Raw genomic sequence first — 18,004 nt, 5'->3', positions numbered from 1 at the left:
CATATAGAAATAGAACATGATGGCAGCACTGCACTAATGTGAAAATATATCTCTCTAAACCAGACCTGGGCATTGGGCCGCCCAGAGGTTACCCAGAAATTAGAAATCAATACAACCGCAGTGCTTTTATTTTGAAGGCGGTTTACATATATCTGCCTGCATGCATACCACCCTGCAAAGAAAACTGAGTTACCTCGGTACCTTGTCAAAAACATTTATTTATTTTTGCACAAAGTTAATGAATTACTGGTTTACTGCATAACATACATGCTCTAAGACAGGGGTCTCAAACTCAAATTACCTGGGGGCCACTGGAGGCAGTATCAAAATGACCAAAAAAGACACAAAATTACAAAAAAAAGACACAAAATGAGAGAAAAAAAACTAAATTACTTTAAAAAGACACAAATTGACCAAAAAAGACACAAAATTACCAAAAAAAGACACAAATTGACCAAAAAAAGAGACACAGAATTACCAAAAAAGACACACAATTATTTAAAAACAAAAGACGCAAAATCATAAAAAAAAGACACAAAATTACCAAAAAAAGACACAAAATTACCAAAAAAGTAATAAAAGTGACCTTCCACACACAACACGGTAAAGTGCTGGTAAAGTGTTTGTTATTCATTTTACCATTCCACCTGTTATTTCCTGTCACTACCTTTCAAAATTAAAGCACCCGTTTCACACTGGATGGCACCTTTTCAAAATAAAAGCATCGCAACTTTGTAAAACACCCAGAAAATTTAAAAACATGAAAAAACAAGCGATATAATACAAAAACACCAATAGGAACCTTGCTAAAGGTCATTTACAGTTGTGTTTAAAATACATGTTAAAGTGATATAGTGACTGGAGTATTTACTACTTTTTACTGCTATATTTGATTTACGCCACATTAACAGTCTCATCATAACATGTATTCTTATCAGTAGCAGCTCAAAACCAGATAATGTACTGTATTTTATAAAGCGATTAAATTAATAATGAGCAGAATTTAGTTCAGAGTTTTGGTCCGAAAATGAATTGCCCACTCCTGCTCTAAAACATCCTTGTTTATTGGAAGCAATGTGGAATGTTTTGAGAAATAATCCTTTATCATTCTAAAAATAGTCGTGCACTATCTTTTAGTTAACTTTAAGATTAATTTGCTCCGAATCAAAGCATAGAGAAACGCTGTCTGACAAATTTCCACACTATGTAGATAATCTTTTTGCCATTTTTTCCTCTTTTGTCACCCTTATTTTGGGATGTTTTCAGATCACCCTTCAGCCATTTGCTCCAAATTGTATTCTTTTATTTACCGTGCAGGAGCCCTGGAGGTCTCCACCTTGTTAGGTGTAGAAAATAAGCAAGAACATCACTGCTGGGTGAAACCCAAAACTCTAGTAAAAAAAAAAACACACCTCACTCCTCTCTCAGCTTATCACTAGAATATTGATGATCCCCCTATAATGAGCTTGTATTATCTATTTATGAAGTAAATTATTCAAAATACAGACATTTTTAATCGGGTCGGTGTAGGCAGCAAACCAACAACTTACTACATTTGTTGTGTTGAACGAGACACGAGCGGCCCCGCACCGTCTCCTGCCGCCCCGTCCCCGTAACGATGACACTGCAGACTCTGCGGGGCCCTCTGTCCCGGCTCCTCGGGTCCCACCGCCGGGTATCCACCACTGCTGTCTGAGGAGGTGCGAGCCCCCGTGCTCAGGCCTGAGGCGAGCTGCTGTAAAGTCCTTAGCAGCTCCTCTGAGATACAAGGCTGCCTTTGATGTGAGCAGCCATGTTTGGAGCCGCTCCGGGTGGTGGTGGTGGTGGTGTTGGGGGGTGGGGGGTGGGGGGATTCGTTTCAGTCCCAATCAGCCTTCCTTCCACTTCCACATGGGCTTTCTGGATCTCCACTTTCCTCCTCTTCCTTCCCTAACACACACACACTCACTCTGTTGGTTAGAGACGTGTTCCGGTCCTCACTATGTAGGAAATACAGGAATAAACACACACACACACACATACATTCTTGTACTTCTGTCTTTGTGAGGACCCTAATTGGAACAGTGAATTCCCTTACAAGGTTATAATAGTGAACTCAAAAGAAGAAAATGCAGGCACTCTGGTGGATTGACAAAAGTTAAAAACCCTTTATTTTACATGGGTTGCATATAAAAAACACCAACGCGTGTCGGCTTGCGCCTTCCTCAGGGTGTATGGAGACAAGAGACAAAAACACATGCAATTGCATGCTATGATTATTATTATAAGGTTATAATAGTTTTGGATTTTTCATTAGTTTTAGTTTTATTTTGTTGTACATTTTTGTTTTCAAATTCAGTTAGTTTTAATTAGTTTTTAGAGTGAGTTTGCTAGTTTAAGATTAGTATTTATTTTTTTTGAAATTCATTAGTTTTAGTTTATTTTTTATTAGTTTTAGTTTTTTGTAATGGGGTATTTGTTGGGTGGAAGATTAAAAGAGGTCACAGTAAATTTTGCCTTTATTTCCTTTGTCTGATCCATCTTCATTATGTATGAAAAAAGTTGACAAAGACAAAAATGAAGGACATTTTCACTATAAATTTAGTTAGTTTTGTAACCACACAATACAGTTTCAGTTAATTATCATTATCATGTAACCTTTAACCCTTAAAACAAAGTCTGAACTCTCTAGCAAGCCTTTAAAAAGAAATGTCCTCACTTCGCAAAAATGTCCTCACTCTGTTAATTAAAAACGTGTCCTGGTCCCCACTATGTAGGAAATACAAGAACACACACACACACACACACACACACACACACAGACACACACACAGGAAAGCAGGAACAGAGGAAACTCACAGATAAACAAAACAAGCATGTTTGTCCCAATAATATAGACGTTATTATTTATAGGTTTATTTAAATGTGGTCTCAGCTATCCGGCTCTTTTGTTGTCTTCTTGAGAGAATATGTTAATGTTAATAATGCTAATGTACTTTATTAGCTGTTTGATTGGAGTGCCTCTATAAGAGCGGGGATCTGTGTATCCATTCTGTGGTTTGTTAATTAATGTAAAACAGTTTTAAACATGCACAGGAGAAGGAGAGGACTTGCAGCAGAGTGTGTTTGTGTGGTGTGTGTTGGTGCTAAAGGTGCTGGATAATACACTGAGCTGCAGCTAACACAAGGACAATAATGTACAAACATAAACATGTTCAGCATGCACAAAGTGAATGTATATATTTAAGTAGCTCATCATATTAGGAATAGCCATTATTCTTATTTTTTTTCTTTCAGTGAGATGAGAAGATAGGTGTCACCCTTTTTTTCCGCGTATGTAGCATTCAGAACATGGTTAGCTTAGCTTAGCACAACAACTCAAACTAGCTAGCTTGGCTTGGCTCTGTGCAAAGTGGGAATAGAATAGAATTCTTTATTGTCATTGCACAAAAATACAACGAAATTGGATGGCAGTCCTCTTGGTGCTTATAAATTAAAAATGAATAAATAAAGGCAAATAGAGTTCTAACATAATACAAGACAAAATAAAACATACATGCATACAGGGCTGTAGTCATACCAACTTGATGGAGCCCAAGACCAGGTCCAGTTGAATCTGAATCAAGTCAGTCCAGACCAAACCAAGTCCTATTCAGGACCTTAATAGGCAAGAGTGTCTTTCCAGTGCTAATTTAGCGATTAGGGAGTTAAATTGACAGGAATAATCTATCAATAACAAGACTGATCTGTCTTCCAACATCAAACCAATCCAACCCATATGAAACTGATCCAGAATCAACCAACAAGTCCACCAAGGCATGAGACCAAGAGGAGCAAGACTTCAAAAAAGTGGTCTAGAAACTTGAAAAGTATACAAGTACACATGTCTAGCGACGACTAACCGTTAAAAAGCCGCTAAGAGGCTAAGTGGGCTCCCCACTGTGACGCGATCCAAATAATACTTCCAAAGAATCCATGAAGTTCAGATGCGTTAAAAAATGAACTGACAAGCAGTTCTTATATGAGAAAAAATAGAACAAATGTAACAGAAATATATATATATATATATATATATATATATATATATATATATTGTATGTATGTTTACATACATGTATGGACAGGTTGATGGCTAATTTCGCTGGTACTTGTGCTCAGTGACAATAAAGGTTCATTCAATTCAATTCAATTCAATATACCAAACAGATGTGTGCAGCCTAACAAAATAAACAACATGCAGCTCTTACAACATGTATCTCATTTGTATTATCTGGACACAAACAGAAATGTAAAGATTATTTTATGGCAAATTGTGGAACCCCCGTTAGCTAAATCCGGCCCTCTAACAAACATACTGTAAGTTGCATCCTGGACTTTAAGACAATTGTGAAAGAAATACAAACATCATCCCAGAATGATTGGACAGAACCAGGCTAGCTATTACCCCCTGCTTCCAGTATTTATGCTAAGCTAGGCTAACCATGTCCTGATTCCAGCTCTGGAGCTTTATTTGTAAAAAATGATCGTGTGACATATTTCACTGACAGATTTTGCTCATATACACCTTGTTCCATGAGTACAGGTGATAAAGATGTAGCAGGTGAGGTGACAGGAGAAACCTCCGGTGTGCTCTGTGTTCATCACACTACAGAGAGTGTTGGTGTTGGATCTATTTTCTGATATGAAGTGAATGAAACTAAATGTACAACAGCTATCAGTTTTTCCTTGCACATTTAATTAAGAATAAATACAGCTGACATGGTTTAGGAAAATATAACTTAATGCAGCACTTTTCGAGATATTACCTAAACATAAAGATGGATTTTTTTTTTCATGTATGAGATTTTGAATGGACAGAGAAATTAAAATAGGCTATAGAGCAGGGGTCTCAAACTCAAATTACCTGGGGGCCGCTGGAGGCAGTATCAAAATGACCAAAAAAAGACACAAAAATACTAAAAAAAGACACAAAATGACCCAAAAAGACACATAATTAAAAAAAGACACAAAATGACTGAAAAAACACTACTTAAAAAAGATACAAAATAACAAAAAAAAAACAGAATTACCAAAAAAGACACAAAATTATTAAAAAAAGACACAAAATGACCAAAAAAAGACACTGAATTACCAAAAAAGAGACAAAATTATTAAAAAAAAGACACAAATATTTAAAAAGGACACAAAATTATTAAAAAAGGACACAAAATTATTAAAAAAAGACACAAATTATTTTTAAAAGACACAATTACCAAAAAAGACACAATTACCAAAAAAAAAGACACAAAATAACCAAAAAAAGTAATTAAAGGGACCTTCCACACACAACACATTAAAGTGCCATTCATATAAAACTCACATTAAACTTTCATATCAAGGTGGGGGCCACAAAATATCGTCACGAGGGCCGCAATTGGCCCGTGGGCCGCGAGTTTGAGACCCATGTTCCATATTGTTTTTGTGGTTTGAATGTATGTTTAGTAGCATTCCTGGCTGAATGACGGTAGACTCTTTAACTGATAGTTCCCAAGATTTATTGAAATTTGTAGCTCCATGAAAATAAAAATAAGACATTCCTTGGTCACAAGGTATCATATTCCATAGTGATCTTAATATAGTTTGGATTATCACTAAACTCATCTCCTCTTTAACACTTTGTAAGATGATTAACTATCTTAGAAAATGTTTAATGGATTCTCCAGCATATTGATATTGGCTCTTAAAAAGAAAAACCCTTTAAACAGTATTAAGGTCCTTTTAATTACCTTTTACAGGCATGTATAACTGTTTATTATCAGTGTGCTTATGTGACACAACAGGATGAGAATAAAACGAGACGGAAACTTGAGATCCTTACCTAAAAACCTTAAATGGTGCTATGGAGAATATAGAGCCAGTAAAGTGTATAAATGTGTATGATGGCCAATTAAAATGTTGTGATCAACAGTGTGAGAGCAGCAGTGAGCTCCGGGAGCAACACCAGCTCAGGATCCACCAGCATGTGCTGTTAAAATATGATTATTTGTAGCTCTTAAGTGAAATCCTTGCTGTTCCCTACCCAGAGGAGGCCGGGCAGATTAGAATTTTTGGAATTATTTTCGCCCATGCAAGGAGCTAATGACTAAACGCACCTTGTTACCTTGTTATAAACGCAATTAAATTTGACTTCACAAGTCACCGTCTCCCACAGTGAGTCAAATTATGCAAAAAACACAAATAGCACTCTTATTTTTAATAGAAGTCTGATCCGCCGGTGTTCCTGCGTCGACACAGTAGTGCTCATATGGGGGCTGTAGACTTTGAAAAGAGAGAAAAAAATAAATAAAAAAGCACAGAGAATCAGCATCTCTGCTATTTTTCTTTAATTATTTTGCACAGGAAGTCTGTGTGGGCTTTAATGTTTCTTTTCACTAATTGCTAGAATGCCAACTTTATGAGGAGATGTGTGGTTTCCTCTCTCCCGCTCTCTGTCTCTCTGCCTACTTTGTTATTAGCAGCGGAGTAAATGTGTGATAGGGTAATTAGCCTAATGAGTTGTGGCATTTACTATAAAGATCCTTCTGGATTCTCTCTGCATCTTATTAAAAAGCCGGTGAGGCTTTTGTTTTTTAAGGTTGGGAATGTAGCGTTTTTGCAGCTGACTCGGCTCAGAGATGGAAACATGCACTTAATTGAAAGAGACATCGTAATAGTTCTTCTTTTTTTTTTTTAAAGCAGAAATGTCCTTGTGATGCTTCCAAAACAGCTCGGCTAGAAGAGCCGTGTTTACCAGAACTCGCTGTTTTAAGGTCACACTTTTATGTCTGCCGTTTGTTTGAGTTAACTACTCGCTTGCTTTACATGTAGAGAACTTAGGGAATCAATAACCAGTCAGTATATTATTATATTATGCTGCAGACACAGACACAGTCACTGCATTTCAATCAGATTCCACATAGAGAGCTGTTTCCTGAGTTGTTGAGAATAAAATATCTGTCTGGGTAACACTTTATATCGGGGAACACATATTCAACAGTAATAAGTTGCTTATTGGCATGCAAATAAGTCAGTTAATGAGTCATTATTAAGTAGTTATTAATGCCTTATTCTGCATGGCCTTATTATACAACCAGTAAGACATTAACTCGATTGATTCTGGGGCTATTTTGTCCATTTTTGAATCCTTTTCAAAAGGATGCCTGTATACACTACTTAAAAAAGCGTAACAATTTTGGTCATTTTGTGTATTTTTTTTTTACTTATTTTGTGTCTTTTTGGTCATTTTGTGTCTTTCTGTGTATTTTTTTTTTAACCCTTTTTGTCTTTCTTAATCATTTTGTGTTTTCTTTTAGTCATTTTGTGTCTTTTCTGGTCTTTTTTTAGTCATTTTGTTTCTTTTTTAAATCATTTTGTGTTCCTTTTTGGTCATTTTGTGTCTTTTTTGTGTCTTTTTTAATCATTTTGTGTCTTCTTTTGGTCATTTGTGTCTTTTTTTAATCAACTACTCTACAATTTCCATTTCGATTGTTTCGTTCACCGATATGTAGAGACTTATAAAGTCCATACAAAGTAAAGCATATTAAAATGACCAAAAGAAGACACAAAATGATTGAAAAAGACACAAAATGACCAAAAAGACACAAAATGACTAAAAAAAAAGACACAAAAAAGACACAAAATGACACACAATGACCAAAAATACACCAAATTACCATTTCCTTACTTACTACTAATAAGCAATAATTCTGAGGTTATTGAGGTAAAACTCTTAGTTAACGTCTTACTGGTTGTATAATAAGTCCATGCAGAATAAGGCATTAATAACTACTTAATAATGACTAATTAAGAGCCAATATGTTACTTATTTCCATGCTAATAAGCAGCTAATTAAAGTTGAATACGTGTTCCTTAATATAAAGTGTTACCAACACCAGTTCTTCAGAACCTGCCTGGCAACACATTGAACTCTACTTGGCCTGTAACAAGAGTTCATAATATGTCGAGAATTTTCTTTGCATGAGAAAGTGAAAGAAAACAGGATTACAATTTGATTTATTCTGTGTTTTGACACTGTCGGGATCCTTTTACAAAGCTGCAGCCAGTGTTGCAGTGCAGCGCTCTGTATGGTGCATATTATCATTCACTGCCCTCCATAGTGGGTCTTTGCTGAAAGCCTCTTCCATGCTGGTCAGCAGGGGTATTTTGCATTGAGACTGGATTTAAGGGGTTTTGTGTGTGTGTGTATTTGTGAGTTTAACACGCGTCACGCTGACAGTCACCTCCCTCTAACACATACAGGAATTTATCCAGCCTCGGGTGTGTTTATGCTTCTATATGCACTTGTTGTTAATGGCATAAAAGGCTGGAAGATTTGAAGACCCCTCATGTTGTACACGACGGGAGGGAGTGCGTTTAATTTGACAAGTCCAAGGATGCCGTCGGCCACATTTGTGTGTTTTTCTGCTCTGTAATGCACCATAAAGTCTGTTTATCCTCCCTGCCACAGTGCATCAATGCATCCTCCACCACCGCGCTGCTTTTTTCCAGCAGCGCGGAGACTCTGGCTGTCTGACGGGCTTAAAACAGGCTGTGCCTCCTCCATTTAGCAGGTCAGCATGTGCTGGTGCTCAGCCGCTGCTGAATGCAGGAAACTGTGTCAAAGCTCAAGTGGTTTTATTGGCTGTTTCTTTCAGATACCCGTTTTTATGAGTTTCCTCACCGCTTGACTTTGGATGAGAAAGGAAGTCCACAATTTTCAGTTTTTTTTTTTTTTACTTCTTCTTTTTTTTCTTCTTCTTCTCGGGCAACTTAGCAATCCGTGTTATCTTTTGTTGGCACAAGAGTGGCCGAGAGCAAACAGAAGAGGAGAGGAGAGAAAAGCATTTGCACTTCACAGCTGTCAGCCATTCACACTGAAGTTTGATCTGCTTTGCTTTGTTTTAGGAATGAAAAACACTTTTGCTAGATGCTGAATCAATGTATGGTTGTCTAATATATATCTCTGATATACATACATACATACATATATATATATATATATGTATATATATATATATGTATATATATATATTGTTTCATGCAAAGCTTTGCATCTGCAGGTTTAACATCTTTAATTGTCGGGAGGAAACCTGATAACTTCTTTTGAGAAACTCAATTCCGTTTATTTGATACACTGATACATACAACATGAATAATAATAATATAAAAAATCATTTGTTACATAATTTTTGTTAATTTTGTCATGTATGTGTTTCTGTGCATGTGTGAAGTTCTATCTTCATTTCTTTGTTTTAAGTATGGAAATAACTTTTGCTAGATGCTGAATCCATATATGGTTGTCTAATATATATCTCTTATATACATACATACATACATATATATATATATACATATATATATATATATACATATTGTGCATATGTATTGTTTCATGCACAGCTTTGCATCTGCAGGTTTAACATCTTTAATTGTCAGGAGGAAACCTGATAACTTCTTTTGAGATTAAAAGTTAATATTTAATGCACAGCACACACACTCAGTTCAGTTTATTAGGTACACCTATACATACAACATACATAATAATAATAATAATAATAATAATAATAATATTAAAATCATTTGTTACATATTTTTGTTAATTTAGTAATGTATGTGTTTCTGTTCTATATATATATATATGTATGTATATATATATATATATATATATATACATATTGTGCATATATATTGTTTCATGCACAGCTTTGCATCTGCAGGTTTAACATCTTTTGAGATTAAAAGTTAATATTTAATGCACACCACACACACTCAATTCAGTTTATTAGGTACACCTATACATACAACATGAATAATATTAATATTAAAATAATTTGTTACATATTTTTTGTTAATTTTGTAATGTATGTGTTTCTGTGCATGTGTGAAGTTTGATCCTTGTTTCTTTGTTTTAAGAATGAAAATAAGTTTTGCTAGATGCTGAATCAATATATGGTCTAATATATATATATCTCTTAGATACGTACATACATATATATATATTCATTCATTACCATTAACCGCTTATCCGCATTCGGGTCGCGGGGGGCTGGAGCCGATCCCAGCTGTCATTGGGCGAGAGGCGGGGTACACCCTGGACAGGTCACCAGACTATCACAGGGCTAACACATAGAGACAGACAATCACACTCTCATTCACTCCTACGGGCAATTTAGAGTCACCAATTAAACCTAAGTGCATGTTTTTGGACTGTGGGAGGAAGCCGGAGAACCCGGTGAGAACCCACGCTGACACGGGGAGAACATGTAAACTCCACACAGAAGAGCTGCAGGCGGGAGTCGAACCGGCGACCCTCTAGCTGTGAGGCTCTGCAGGTTTAACATCTTTAATTGTCGGGAGGAAACCAGAAACCTTATAACTTCTTTTGAGATTAAAAGTTAATATTTAATGCACACCACACACACTCAATTCAGTTTATTAGGTACAAAAAAAAAGTACATTTCCATAGAAACATGTGTCTTTTGTTTGTATTTTGGGTTCCTGGCAGCTTTATACTTTGTTAATTAAAATAAAACGTAAAATCTAACTGATAGCCAAGTTTGAGTGGAGAAAAAGGAGCCATGCATGTGATGTAAGGACAGACTGAAAGATGCTAAACAGAGACAGAAATGAATGCAGAGGAAGTTGACAAATTTGAACCAAAATCTCCTGAGCTGTGTTCCAATCCCCATACTTCCATGAGTACACTTAAACCCAGTACACTATCCGCACTTACTAAGTACGCAGATTTCAGCAGGTGAGTGTTGTTCCAGATCTAATACTCCGTGGTGCACTTACCGGAAATGACGCTTGTGATATCCGCCGCGGCTCGTCACCCGCGAAAAACTTCCTGCTTTGAACGGCGAAAAAATTATCCTTTGTGTTGTTTAATCTTTACTTCTACAATCCAGCAATATGGCTCCATTAATGCAGCAAATGTGGAGAATGCGCCGGCGTCGTCAGCAACGTTACCTACCGCTCCGCTGTTGTTTTTTATTTATTTTTTTATTTTATCTTATTGCATCTTACTGTTCTATTGTTTACTTCATCTCTTTGTATTGTGTTATGTATTTATTGTTTGTGCAGCACTTTGGAAACCTTGTGTTTGCTAAAATTGTGCTATATAAATGAAGGGGATTGGATTGGATTGGATTGTTTCGGCCGCCATTACAAACATTTTTTTCGAGCTGAGCGGCTCTGCCTGGCTCCGCCTCTTCCGCTACGTAGACAAGATGGCGGCCGTTGAGTGCGTATAGTGTACATCGTTCCACACTCAGCGTTTTGACCGTTATGAGGGCATCCGGGTCCTTTAGGTACACTTCTTTTTGCCACGATCGGAATCGGAACACCCTGCGTACTCAAACTAAGTATAGTAAATACGGGAAGTATGGGGATTGGAACACAGCACTGGACTTCAGAGGGTTAAACTTTAAAAGAAAAACTCCACTTCAAGTCCTATATCTGTGTATCTGCTGTGGACTCCAGCCTGTATTCCACACAGGCACCTTTAGACAGCCTGCTCTGCTGGTCCTGGCTGCTGTTGTAGCTACAAACCACCGACTGGATGGAGCTTTTTGGTTCGGGAGGCCTCCGAGACACGAAACCCCCAGTGAAGTTCAGGAGACACGAGAATGAAAAGGGGAGTTTGAAAATCAGAGAAAAGGAGACAGGATTTATTCAGATAGTGCCGGGGGTTCTTTCTACGTGCACGTGTGTGTGTGTGTGTGTGTGTGTGCACATGAGTACAGTATGTGTGTGTGAACCTCCACCCCACACACACACCCTAGTGCAGGGTGTGCTTCAGACATGTAGCCTGGGGAAACGGGGGCCTTGTCGGGAGCAAACGCAGCAGGACTCCACCACAAACTGGATTCTAATATAGGGGGTACAGCAGGCCTGATTAGGCTGAGAAACAGTGGGGAGCAGAGAGAGAGAGACCCAGCTCCAGCTCACATAAACACATACCTTCAAACCCCACCCCCACCTCTCTCTGTACCCCCTTGGTGGCCTGCCAGATTATTACGAAAGCAGGCAAACACGACTAACTCCATCTAAGTCTGCGCTGCTTTGATTTTGCACAGCTTTGCCTTATGCAGGTTTAACATCTTTAATTGTCAGGAGGAAACCTGATAACTTCTTTTGAGATTGGAAGTTAATTTACCTTTGAAACAGGAGTTGATAAAAAACCCCATCAAGGTCCATTCAGGAGCTGGTTTTTGGAGGTTTAGATTACATCTTCCCCAGCAGATGTGTGTTTCTATGAGTCTGAGCACAGTTTACATTTATATAGTTAACCCTTTGATGCGCAACATGGTCTAAAGTGACCCGATATGTATGAGTTATAGGTTCTATATCTTTGCAATGAATTATTTTCATCATTCAGTATTCCAGGTTTTCCTCAATTAGTTTGTTTTTGATCATCATACATCCTAATTTTTATGTTTTCCTTTATTCATTTTTTAATAAAAGCCCTTTTTGTGTCACTACTCTTCTAATGCACAACATGGGTCAAAAATTACCCATATCCATTTTTTAGCTATCTAACTACTTATCTAACTTTTTGGCTAAGTATTTAGCTAAGTAGCTTGCTAAGCTAACTACTTTGCTAATTACTTTGCTAAGTATTTAGCTAAGTAGCTTCCCAGAGCTAGATATTTAGCTAACTTCTTGGCTAAGTATTTAGCTAAGTAGCTTGCTAAGCTAACTACTTTGCTAACTACTTGGCTAAGTATTTAGCTAAGTAGCTTGTAAAGCTAACTACTTAGCTAACTTCTTGGTTAAGTAGTCAGCTTAGCAAGCTACTTAGCCAAGTAGTTAGCTATGTAATAATACAAAAAACTTTTTTTCTTCATAAAGTATGAGAGGCAATAATGATCTGTTGTTAAACAAGATTTTTAAATAATACTTGGAATAGTCAATCATAAAATAAGTTGATACCAAAAGATAGAGTGCCCTGAAGGAGAACTCCTCAATGTGCATGTTTATTCCCATTTTTAAGCTCTAAAGCATTAGAAAAATATTGAAAAAGTACGGCCAGTTATGTGGATCTTGTTTAGGTGGATGGGTGGATGGATGGATGATAGATAGATAGATAGATAGATAGATAGATTTTTTTTAATTTAATTTAAGAGCTGATATCTAGACATTTTCCATGGTTTTCTTCATAACAACCAAATTCATGATCAATAAAACCATGTTAAATATCTAGATATCAGCTCTTAAATTAAACTCTTATCAGCTATTTTTGTTGTTATCATTATATTTGTCCAAACAAATGTACATTTAGTTGTACCAGGCATTAAAATGATAGATAAAGGCGATCTAATCATTACTTCCATAACTGTAGATAGATAGGATTATGAATAAGAGAATGTTGTGATTGAAAGATTCTTGAACAGTATTTAACAACAAAAAAGTCTCAACAATAGATGTATCAAGCTCTACAAAAAGCTACAGTTGGTCAACTTTCACATAATAATAGCATGTTTTTCAATATTAACAACAGTTTTCTACCTCTCAGCCGTGCTTTTTGACGTGTTCTGCCCTCTAATCAAACATGAAAATCAAGCAGCACCTTATTTCCCCCTTCAGCCTCTGACTCACCGACCATAAACCAGATGCCAGCAGAGCTGCCACGTCCCTCACCTTCATGTTTAAGTCATCACGTCCCCCCGCTGGCCTCTGATTGTCCGTTTTGGGCTTTCCGTTGGTGACCCAGCACGGTGCAGTGCTGGAGGGTGGGGACCTTGCTGACTCCACTCACTGGCCCTCCTGTAAATCGCTCTTTTATGGCCCTTGTAATGATCCCCCAGCCGGCAATCTCCACTCCGTCGCACTGCAGATAGAACCTGCCGCTTCTGGCAGCCGACATGGGGGGGCTCGGGGCGGCTGCAGGAGGTGGTGGGGGACTGGGAAGCACACATAGCGTGACCATGCAGACACATACGGCTATGTTCACGTTCATAAAAATGCATGCCTTTTCACACCCCATCTACCTTAATCCCAACCTTCTGTGTAAAGGTCACAGAAAGCGCCAAAAGGTAGTGTTTTTACCCCACTCCGAGTCGGCGAGGTCCAACTGTGCACGTCGTCGTGCGTCGTCAAGGATAGACGTTTCCTCGTGCAAACCCTGATTGCCTTGATAGGTTTAGACTTTTACATAATTTATTCCAAATCTGGCTGCTAGCCGCAGAGCACCAATGTCAAGGTAGAGCTAACAATTCACATAGAGCAGAGAGAGACGCTAAAGCTAATCTCAGAAAATGATCTTAAACACGTCATGCTCCGTTGAAAACTTTCAAGGAAGAAGTGATTTTTCCTCCTTTGTGCACAAAACCTTCACGCAGGCTGAATATCAACAGTTTTGCAAAACACACCACACCTGAGGATTTTTTTTTACCAGTTAAACAGTAAAAAATGACAGGTTGGAAACATTTGTTTTAATATCTTTAATTGTCTGGTTGCGTAAAAACAAAAATGTTTCCATCAAAAGAAACGCTGTTCTGACAAATAATTGACAAGAAAATACTTTATAAATGCTGCATAACTTAAATTACTATTAAATATTACAGTATATTTTTGTTAGAGATATGGTGTTTAGTACATTTAACAGTGAGAAAAAGCATTTTTACGAAAAAAAAAAATTACAGTAATGGCTTATATATATATATATATATATATATATATATATATAAATGAGCCATTACCGTAATTTTACTGTAATTCTACTGTCTATATTACAGTAAAAAAATGACAGTAAAAAGTTTTTGTAATATTACATAGCTAACTACTTGGCTTAGTAGCTAAGTAGTTAGCTTAGCAAGCTACTTAGCTAAATACCTAGCCAAGAAGTTAGCTAAGTAGTTAGCTTTTTGACCCATGTTGTGCATTAGAAGGGTAGTGACACAAAAAGAGATTTTAATCAAAAATGAATAAAGGAAACATAAAAATTAGGATATATGATAAAATATCGTATCCATTTTTATATATTGAACGATAAGTTGATATAGTAATTGTCGTGACAGGCCATAGTGATAAGATATGATGAACATTGGTGCACATTATCGTCACGGAAGCTGAATATCTACAGTTTTGCAAAACACACCACACCTAAGGATTTTTTTTACCAGTTAAACAGTAAAAAATGACAGGTTGGAAACATTTATTTTAATATCTTTAATTGCAGCACTTTTGTTTTAATGTCTCCACATAACATGTCTAAGAAATGTTTGTTGACACATTTATAAATGAGCAAAGAGACAGGGACTGAATTGCAGCAGCGAAAAAGAAAAGAAATGCAAATATATAATATATTATATGCAAATGGGTCCCCATCAAGCTTTCACAAAGCTGTTGTTGTCGAGATAAAATTCTCACCATGTACGTTAACACGTTGTTTACAGATTTCAGAAGCATTTCAGCTCGACAACGTCTGTGGAACAAATGCACTCGCAGTTTAATGTACTTTACTGTTTCTGAATGTTAATTAGATTCAGTGTCATTAAACAAGACATGCTTTATTGTTTCTGTTTAAGAATAGCAGCAACAGAAAGAACACAGCTGATGAATGAGGAGGCTCACTCCGTAAAAGAATTTGGCAGAATTTGGAGATAATTAAAGATGTTTAATATAAAAAATAATGGTAACACTTTACAATAACCAACTAAGTAATATTTATAGATGGTTTATAGGCCAATTATTAACCATTTACAAAGTGCTATATACATATTTAATCTTTAAATGTTTTTAACCAATGTCTTAAAGGTATATGAGTGCAACTAAAACTAACAATAAACTATTAATTATAATTTTATTGTTTGTAAATGGTAAAGTAACTCTAAACGTACATTAATATACCATCTATTTGCCATTTATAAATGATTTAGTTAGTTAAACATTGATAAATTATGTATTTATCATTCTAAATGGCCTATATACAGTTTATAAATGATGATTAAACATTAATAAACATAAATAAACAAATCTGTTTAACGTTTATAAATGATGGTTATTGTAAAGTGTTTTTTAGTAATTTTGTTTGGTCTTTTTTTTAGTAATTTTGTGTCTTTTTTTTTTAAATTTTGTGTCTTTTTTGGGTCATTTTGTGTATTTTTTAAGTAATTTAGTGTTTTTTCAGTCATTTTGTTTCTTTTTTCGGTCATTTTGTGTCTTTTTTTTAAAAGTAATTTAGTTTTTTTCTGTCATTTTGTGTCTTTCTTTAGTAATTTGAGTTTGAGAGCCCTGATATATACATTTACGTTGTTTCATTGTTACTGAAACTGAATCTTGGTCTTTTACTGTCATGATTTAGCAGTTTTTCACCATAAAATCTACAGACATTTTTTACAGTGTATGTAATATCTAGTGACCTGTCGATAGGATAAGAGTGTAAAGGATAAAAGATACAGATATTTTTATAATATAGAAAAATAAATATTTTCTCAAACTGGATGTTTTTTTCAGATGAAATCATTCTGATTCATATTCACTTTCCCTTTCATTATCCAACTATTGATATATTCTACAGAGGGAGCCAAAAGGCATAATGTGGGAATTGCTTCCCAGATAATAACAAGAGGTTCTTCATGTTCTATAGCCGTTCTGGAGCCAGATGAGATTTAAACTTAATTGAGGTCTGGTACCGTCCTGCCAGGCCACATGACATCAGGAGAGACACCTTGTCTCATCCCAGCACGCAATAAAACTACAATTAAACCACATGAAACAGTCATTGGCAGATTTTCTAGCAGATGTAAGCTAAAATATCTCTTCAGACATCATATGGACTTTTTTTAAACTTATTTTAAGCACATAAGTTGTGATAAGTAGGTCTGTCACGATAACACATTTTTAGTTTTATAATGAAATTAGAGCATAATAAATTAATCCTTGTCCACAAAAATGATTTTTTGTTTTAATCTCAAGAATATTTAACATTTGCAGCATTACTTTAACCTTCTGGAGTGTCCAAAAGCTCCAAATAATCCAGACTTGTTGACTCCATCAGACTAGAAAACAAAGCAGCGTGGAGCCCTACTGTAAATTTACCTCTAAAGTTCTGGCTGTAAACTCCATGAGGCCAGTTTCAGTTTGATGATGATATACCAAGTAAAACTGGAGACAAGCTCAAATAGATTTAGTATAAAATGATAGAACTGGATGGAACCCTCTTATATGTTAGATTTGACACCTTTGTTCACATTTGCAACATTTAAAATTCTTTATTGAGCATGATAGTGTTTTGAAAGTAAAAAAAAGATTCAAAATCACATTTTATGTTGGACTAAAGGACTAAAAAAGACACAAAATGACCAAAAAAAGACACAAAATAATAAAAACACACTAAAAGACACAAAGACTAAAAAAAGACACAAAATTACAAAAAAAGACACAAAATAACAAAAAAAGACACAAAGACTAAAAAAAGACAAAAAATGACTAAAAAAGACACAAAATTACAAAAAAAAGACACAAAATAACATAAAAAGACACAAAGACTAAAAAAAGACACAAAAAGACACAAAATAACAAAAAAAAGACACAAAAGTACTTACAAAGACACAAAATGACTAAAAAAAGAAACAAAATAACAATAAAAGACACAAAATAACAAAAAAGACTCTAAAAGACACAAATTGACTAAAAAAAAGACACAAAATAACAAAAAAAGACTCAAAAAGACACAAAATGACTCAAAAATATACAAAATGACCACAATTGTTACGCTAAACACACAAGACACAATCCAGTCAGTCAGAATAAAAAATAAATTATTATTAGGTCATATAGGTGAGGTTGTGCTGAAATATATATACATACCAACATGGCATTTCAACATTTTTTAAGTGGTGCATACAGGCAGGATGAAAAGGATTCAAAAATGGACTAAATAGCCCAAAAAGACTCCATAGAGTTAAGACTAGTGGGCTGACATGTCTTATTCTTATTGCTGAAAATATTAACACTCCTAGAGAAAAAAAGTGAGGTTAAATGATCTCAGCACATTGGCATG

The 18,004-nt window shown here is 35.8% G+C and overlaps 1 protein-coding gene across 1 annotated transcript in view; it reads left to right on the top strand.

Moving 5' to 3' along the window:
• Positions 1 to 18,004, top strand: part of LOC131986961 (uncharacterized) — a 133,380-nt gene that overhangs the window by 61,981 nt on the left and 53,395 nt on the right. The gene's annotated exons all lie outside the window — the stretch shown is intronic.

The sequence above is a fragment of the Centropristis striata genome, chromosome 15 (genome assembly GCF_030273125.1).
Source record: "Centropristis striata isolate RG_2023a ecotype Rhode Island chromosome 15, C.striata_1.0, whole genome shotgun sequence".
Taxonomy (NCBI): domain Eukaryota; kingdom Metazoa; phylum Chordata; class Actinopteri; order Perciformes; family Serranidae; genus Centropristis; species Centropristis striata.
The sequence above is the reverse complement of the archived record's forward strand: the minus strand, read 5'-3'. Positions and strand labels throughout refer to the sequence as shown.